The following is a 7,927-nucleotide window of genomic DNA, read 5'->3' as shown; positions in this document are numbered from 1 at the left end:
TGCCACCAGTAATTACGCAAATTATAATTTTGCGGGTTTCACTTTTATTACACGATGTTATTCCTTCACCGTGGAAGTCAATCGTGAACATTTGTTGAGTACGTATTTCATTAGAAAAATTGGTACCCGCCTGCGGGATTCGAACACCGGTGCATCGCTTCAACAAGAATGCACCGGACGTCTTATCTTTTAGGCCACGACGTTTTGTTTTGTTAGCGACAAGTGATAAGCCAGATGGTCGGTGACACGCTAACTTTTATACCAAACATAGCAGCTACCCTTCCGATATCATGCATATTTGCACCAAAGATTTTCAATATCTTTCATGTATGCTGACCCCGACCGGGCGTGATTGATTGATTCCGATTGATTGATTGATTGATCTTTAGGAGATTATTCACCTGGTGAATATGCCACTCTGTTGTGCAACAAAAGAGAGTAACAAAATAATTATATAAAAATTAAAGGAAACTGTTATCGTCTCTGAAGGCCCACCAACACTATTTTGTAAAGTGATTTAGCCATTTCGGATTCCAGAAAGGCTAATAAATAATTTACACCTCCAACTTGTTGAAATACAGATTTTGCAAAGAATTGTTGTCTCAAATTATCGTTCCGCGCACACTCCATCATAATGTGAAAAGCATCTTCCACTACATCACAAACTGAACACTTGAGATCAGGAGCCTTCTCAATTAAATGAGCAAATTTATTGAGTGGAATGTGCCCGGAACGAAGTCTGAAAGCAGTCACTAGGGTGGTACTATTAAGGTTACAAGAATCAAACCATGGCGTTTTCCATGGTAGACTTTGAATTGTTTTGTACCACACGCCTTTTTCCAAAGACCTTTCATCGAAATATACCTTCCATAGACGATAGCATTCCTCTCTTACTAAGTTGACACAATCGGTTTAATTAGGAACTATGTTCTATGGTACACCATCACTAGCTTCCTTAGCTAACTTATCCACCCTTTCGTTGCCACACAAACCGATGTGAGAAGGTATCCACTGCAATATCACTTCTTTACCATTCGCTTTTAAGTTATACATCTGCTCAATAATTGTATAAGAAATTGGATTACCCCTATCACCATAAACGCATCGGCTTAAAGGCTTCGTCAAACAGAACGCGTAATTAGCGCGCGTCAGAGCGCTAAACTGACGCCGCGCTATGACGCCGAGATGTGTTGTACAACTATGGTAACATACCGTCAAACAGAGCCCTAGCGCTATAAGTACGCAGCGCTCTGTCGCGGCGTTAGGACGCTTTGACGTCAGGCGTTGTAATTTTTTACAAATTTTATTTTAGCGTCGGAGTGAATGTGTATTAAAATACTAGATAATGCCCGAAAAAATGATATAAATAGTTAGAAAATATCCATGCTTATACAATGCCACATCTGAATCACTCGATTTCTTAATGCTTTTAAATTTTCACACTGCTATTAAAAGGCACTATGATTTGGCAAATGCGTTGCGTCAAGGAGCGTTGGGCTCATCTAGTCAATTTGTGTGACATGAAAAGAGCGCGACGTTAAGTACGCGGCGCTAAGTACGCGTTCTGTTTGACAAAGGCTTAAGTGTTGCACCGAACTACGAGAATCAGTAAGTATTACAAGCTTATCAGAGTCTACTGAGCTAGCATATGATATAGATTCTAAAATGGCCAGTAGTCCTATGTGCATAATTGACACTCGTACATCTGAGATAATAATGAACTTCATACAATTTTCAGTTTGTGGGTTAAAAATAGCAGCTCCCATGTTTAGATTATTTTCTATTGATCCATCTATATACAAATGGTAGTAGGATCAATAGTAATTCTCTAGATAACGTACGCAGCTGTTACGTAACATAAGATGGTTATAACTACGCTTAGTCTCATATAATGTGTATTTAAAAACAAATTTTTGAAAGTAATTTTCACCACTTAACCTCTGGCAGTACCTTAAAAATTTGTTTACGTACCAAGAACAGATGACAATACTAGTAGAAATTTATTACTGACATCTGCTATCCTTAACCAGACTACGACTAGAAAAAATGTTTTTAGTGAAAGAAATGTTAAATTTTTAGCTCACCTTAATAAAATTTGCTTTGTTCAATCAATGTTCAATGTATATAAAAAAATACTGTTTAAGTACCTATTACGGCCAATAATAAAACTACAAAAAGTAGATAAAATAAAGAACGTAATGATGCATTTAAGTCTATTTTTAAAAAGTTTTTTTATTTCCTTAAAAATCTTACTAATGCCGGCATCTTGTTGATCCTAATAAAGACGTTCTATCAATGAGTACTACCACTGAGGAGAGAACTTTAATATGAGAATTTGAAAATAGGTTCTGGTAATGTGTGGTGCTTTAGTTATAGCCGAAAGATAGACGTTAGTCTAGTGCGGTGGGTAAAATCCTTCATTCCAATCAAGACAGCCCCCGAAAGAGAGGAGGGCTCTTCACACACTCTCACAGGGCTCTATGTAAGGATATCACTTCATCACGACACGGTAGGACGTCTTGTGAGTCCGCACGTGTAGGTACCACCACCCTGCCTATTTCTGCCGTGAATCAGTAATGCGTTTCGGTTTAAAGGGTGGGGCAGCCGTTGTAACTGTACTTGAGACTATAATAGTGAAGATCGATTCATGAGTCGGGGCTGTTTCACTGCAAGTTTTGCTATCATTGTTCGGAGTTTGGCACAGTAGGCATCTTCCGTTATTGCTTGACCAGATCGGAGAATGCTATAGTGAATCACACCATGCTGAGACCACGAAACAGTTATACACTACCTTTTTATTACGGTTATCTTAAAGAATCCACTTTTCATCACATGTCACACAATTCGATCCAATATTCCTACATTTCTGAATGGATTCAAAAAGGCAACAAAAGTTTCAACAAGCGTTTCTTTCTGCAGATCAGTCAAATCATGAGGCACCCATTTTTCATATTTTTTATTTTATTGGTTGACGCAAATGAGTCAACATTTTTGATAAGGTACCGTTAAGCCATGCCGCTAATTCCTGGGTAGCTTGGCTCGGATCGGCTTCCGCCATCTCTTTCAATTCATTGTTATTCACATATGTGGGCGACCTTTCTTCCACGTGGTTCGTTTTTCAAATCGAAATTTCCATCACGAAATCGTTTAAGCCAAAATTGCACGGTGCGTTCATTAGCAGCAGTTCCTTGTCCAAACGCAACATATTGATATTGCGAGCTGTTTCTGCAGCGTTAGTTCCGCGTCGGAACTCGTATTCAAAAATCACTCGAGTTTTCGAAGTATCCATCCTTCTTGTCTACGCTGAATAAAAAAAACCATTGAAAGTCGAATATATGCACATTTTTAAAAAGAAAAACCTCATAGGTACCATTTGAAAAAAGTTTCACTCGAAAATCCCAAACCATGAAGGTTCTATGTCAATTCGAAGCGCCTATCTATATATTAATACGTGAAGTAAAAACTTTGTACCCCTTTTTACGAAAATTGCGCGGACGGAGGAGTATGAAATTTCAAACACTTAGAGAATATAGAGAAGAAGTGCAGGCTGCTAATGTTTTTTTTTTTTAAATAATGTATAAAAGATACATTAAATCAATAAAGAAAACATTACACACACTGCCATGGATTTGATACACGCACATATGTTTATATTATTATACTCTTTTTTTATTGTCAAACTTTAGTTATTGCTTAAAGTCTGTGGTCAAATTGAAAATAGGTTTATTATGTTTTCTTTGTCTATAGTGTAGTCTGGGCGAAATCTGTGATTATAGTAGTGGTCTTTGACAATATAACCATAATAATGTTCAAACTTATCATCGTCATCATCATCAGCCTTTATCTGCCCACTGCTGGACATAGGCCTTCCCCAATGCTTCAAACTTATAATTTCACTTAATTATAGTCGAATTTCGACCACTGCGGGACCACTAGTTACAATAAAAAGGCAAATTTCAGACTTTAACCCCTATTAATTACTCATGAATAATAAAACGCGGTAAAGGTTGATTTTAGACGGACATTTATTTTGTACGTAACATAGACTTAGTACAATCATAGCCAATAGTAGAGTGGCGTTAGTTGTATTTCAATGACATATAAAACAATATTTTAATACTACCACTCATTGAAATAAACTCAATATATATACAAAATACAGTTAACTATGAATGTGAAAGAGAGTGTTAACTATGAATGTGAAAGGATTTAGAGGAAGAGGTAGACCTAAGAAGAAATTGATGGATTGTGTGAAAGACGATATGGGTAGGAGGGGAGTGAGCGAAGAAACGGTATATGATAGAAGAGTATGGAAGGAGAAAACATGTTGCGCCGACCCCAGGTGACTGGGAGAAGGGCAGGATAATGATGATGATATATACAAAATACAAAATATATACAAAAAACAATATTTTTCTTATATTCAAAGTCACATCCTCAGTCAAAAACATTTGTTCCATTTACAAATTAAAAATACAATTTGCTTTTGTTTCTTTTGCCTAACTCCTATCGAAAATTATAATGCTTAATTAACACTAGACAAACTTTTTGTAAGAATATCCGCAGATATACATGAGGTATTCAAATAAACAATTTTAACCAATTTACTTGCTACAACTTCAACTTCGACAAAGGGATGATATTCCGACCCTACATTAAAACGGTACGCGACCGTGCTGCCTTCATATTAGGACGCCTTTGTATGATTAGCAAGCGAAGTAACTTGTCCCTTCATAATACGGTGACACTCTACAAAAGTCTCATTCCGATAGAGGCACCCGTCACGCGCGGACGTGCTCATCGACCACTCGATCGCCCGGCCTTTGTTCGCCCGGCTTTTGTTAGCTCGGCCATTGTTCGCGCGGCCTGTGTTCGTGGTACATCTGCCGACCAAGTGTTTTTCCTGGAAGTTTTTATTTGTTTGGTTTCCTTTTGTTATTTCTGTGTTCGTGGTACATCTGCCGACAAACTGTCTTCCTGGAAGTGTTTAATTGTTTTGTTTCTTTTTGTTATTTCCGTTTTGTTGTGATTTTTCTTTGTCCTGCAGTAATCGTGCCGCATCGCCACCTGTGTTCAATAGAACCGCTCAGGTCCGAGAAGTTGGGGCCTCGCCGCAAGGCGAGTGTTTTCTAAGACCCAGGGTAGCCCCACCTGGGCACGTAGACATCATGGACGCTGTATTTGCGGAATTTCTCCGGCTTCGCTACCCAAAGCTCACTTCCGAGTTTCAGGCCTTCAAGGCCGATCACACTGCGAGCCCTCTCGTGGACTCCACCGAGCTCGCTGCTCCTGCGTCGCCTGTACCTGCGTGCAAAGCTTCTGCATCGAGCACCGCAGCCTCCGTCGTGCCTGCCGTTCCCGTGTCGCCTATACTGGCGAGTAAAACTGCTGCGTCGTCCGCCGTGGTCACCGTTCCAGCAGCGCGATCATCCGCGGCCTCCGTCGCGCCGTCCAAAACACCTACTCGTAGGTCACCTGCGCCCGCCTCCTCGTCCTCCGACTCTGACTCGGAGATGGAGGTCGACATCGCTCCCGCCTCATCGACGGATGGATTCACCCTGGTGCAAAAGGGTAAGAAGCGTGCCGCGGAGTCTCGAGCTCCCGCGGCCGCTAAAATTAGCAAAGCCGCGAACGCGTCGCGCCCCCGCCCTCAGACTCCCGTTGCGCCTCCAGCCCGTGCCACTCCGTCGCCGCGTCCGGTGGCACAAAATAAAGCCCAGACCCCTCCCCCGGTAATCCTTCAAGAGAAGGCAGCTTGGGAACGAGTTTCCCTGGCCCTTAAGGCCAAAAATATCAATTTTACGAATGCCCGTAACCTCGCGAACGGCATTCAAATTAAGGTTCGAACATCCGACGACCATAGGGCCCTCTCTTCTTACCTCCGTAAGGAGCGTATAAGTTTCCACACATATACGCTCCAGGAGGAGCGCGAACTCCGTGCCGTTATACGTGGCATCCCTAAAGAGTTGGATGCCGAGCTCGTCAAGGCCGACCTTCTCGAACAAGGCCTACCGGTTAACTCCGTACACCGCATGCACACAGGCCGCGGAAGGGAGCCATATAATATGGTTCTCGTCGCCCTCCAGCCTACCCCCGAGGGTAAGCAAATATTCAACATCCGAACGGTCTGTAGCCTTTCCGGAATCGCAGTCGAAACCCCACACAAGAAAGGCACACCTAGCCAGTGCCATAACTGCCAATTATACGGGCATTCTTCCCGTAACTGTCACGCGCGCCCCCGATGCGTCAAGTGCTTAGGCGATCACGCCACGGCCCTATGCACTCGCGATCAAAAAACCGCGACAGAACCGCCTAGCTGCGTCCTGTGTCGAACACAGGGTCACCCCGCAAATTACCGCGGATGCCCCCGAGCCCCGAAAATAAATCGCCGCGTCGCCCGCCAAAACCGCCTCCGAGCTTCCGGCCCAGACATCAAAGCCTCGGCACCCTCTGTATCGCAGGCTAAGCCAGCGTTCGTTCCGGCGCCGGTGCCCAGTGTCTCGGCCTGGGCGAAACCGCTGCCGTACATGAACACGGCTACAACTCCCTCCTCCGCGATTCGTCCCGCCCCCGCGACTCGTCCCTCTCCCGCGACTTGCCCTCCGACCGCGTCCGACAATCTCGCTTTAGCGATCGACTTCTTTCAGTCGATCAACTTTGAGCGCGTTAACGCTTTGGGCGACGCCATTCGCTCTGCCTCCACTGCACAACACTTTATCGCCGTTGTGCAAGAATACGCCGACGTATACGCGTCATTAAATACGTACGTCCTCCCCTCACTCCGCCGGTAATCAATGGCGTATATAAGTAGAATAAAGCCCCTATCCGTAACGATAGGATTTTTTAACGCTTACGGTCTCGCAAATCAGCGTGATCAGGTTTCTGACTTTTTGCGTGACCATCAAATTGATATCTTTTTAGTGCAGGAGACCCTACTTAAGCCCGCGCGCCGTGACCCTAAAATCGCGAACTATAACATGGTCAGGAACGACAGGCTCTCTGCTCGTGGTGGTGGTACCGTCATTTACTATAGAAGAGCCCTGCATTGCGTCCCACTCGATCCTCCCGCGCTCGCTAATATCGAAGCATCAGTGTGCCGAATCTCACTGACGGGACACGCGCCGATCGTTATCGCGTCCGTTTATCTTCCACCGGATAAGATCGTTCTAAGCAGTGATATCGAGGCGCTGCTCGGCATGGGGAGCTCTGTCATTCTGGCGGGCGACCTAAATTGTAAACACATTAGGTGGAACTCACACACCACAACCCCGAATGGCAGGCGGCTTGACGCGTTAGTCGATAATCTCGCCTTCGATATCGTCGCTCCGCTAATCCCGACTCACTACCCGCTAAATATCGCGCATCGCCCGGATATACTCGACATAGCGTTATTAAAAAACGTAACTCTGCGCTTACACTCGATCGAAGTAGTTTCAGAGTTAGATTCAGACCACCGTCCCGTCGTTATGAAGCTCGGTCGCGCTCCCGATTCCGTTCCCGTCACGAGGACTGTGGTGGATTGGCACACGCTGGGCATCAGCCTGGCTGAATCTGATCCACCATCGCTACCGTTTAGCCCGGACTCTACCCCGTCTCCTCAGGATACCGCTGAAGCCATAGACATCTTAACGTCACACATCACCTCGACATTAGATAGGTCATCGAAACAAGTTGTAGCGGAGGACTTCCTTCACCGCTTCAAATTGTCCGACGATATTAGGGAACTCCTTAGAGCTAAGACCGCCTCGATACGCGCCTACGACAGGTATCCTACCGCGGAAAATCGTATTCGAATGCGTGCCCTACAACGCGACGTAAAGTCTCGCATCGCCGAAGTCCGAGATGCCAGATGGTCTGATTTCTTAGAAGGACTCGCGCCCTCCCAAAGGTCTTACTACCGCTTAGCTCGTACTCTCAAATCGGATAC

This window comes from Bombyx mori, chromosome 22, assembly GCF_030269925.1.
Source record: "Bombyx mori chromosome 22, ASM3026992v2".
Classification (NCBI taxonomy): Eukaryota; Metazoa; Arthropoda; class Insecta; order Lepidoptera; family Bombycidae; genus Bombyx; species Bombyx mori.
This window is presented reverse-complemented; position numbering follows the sequence as displayed.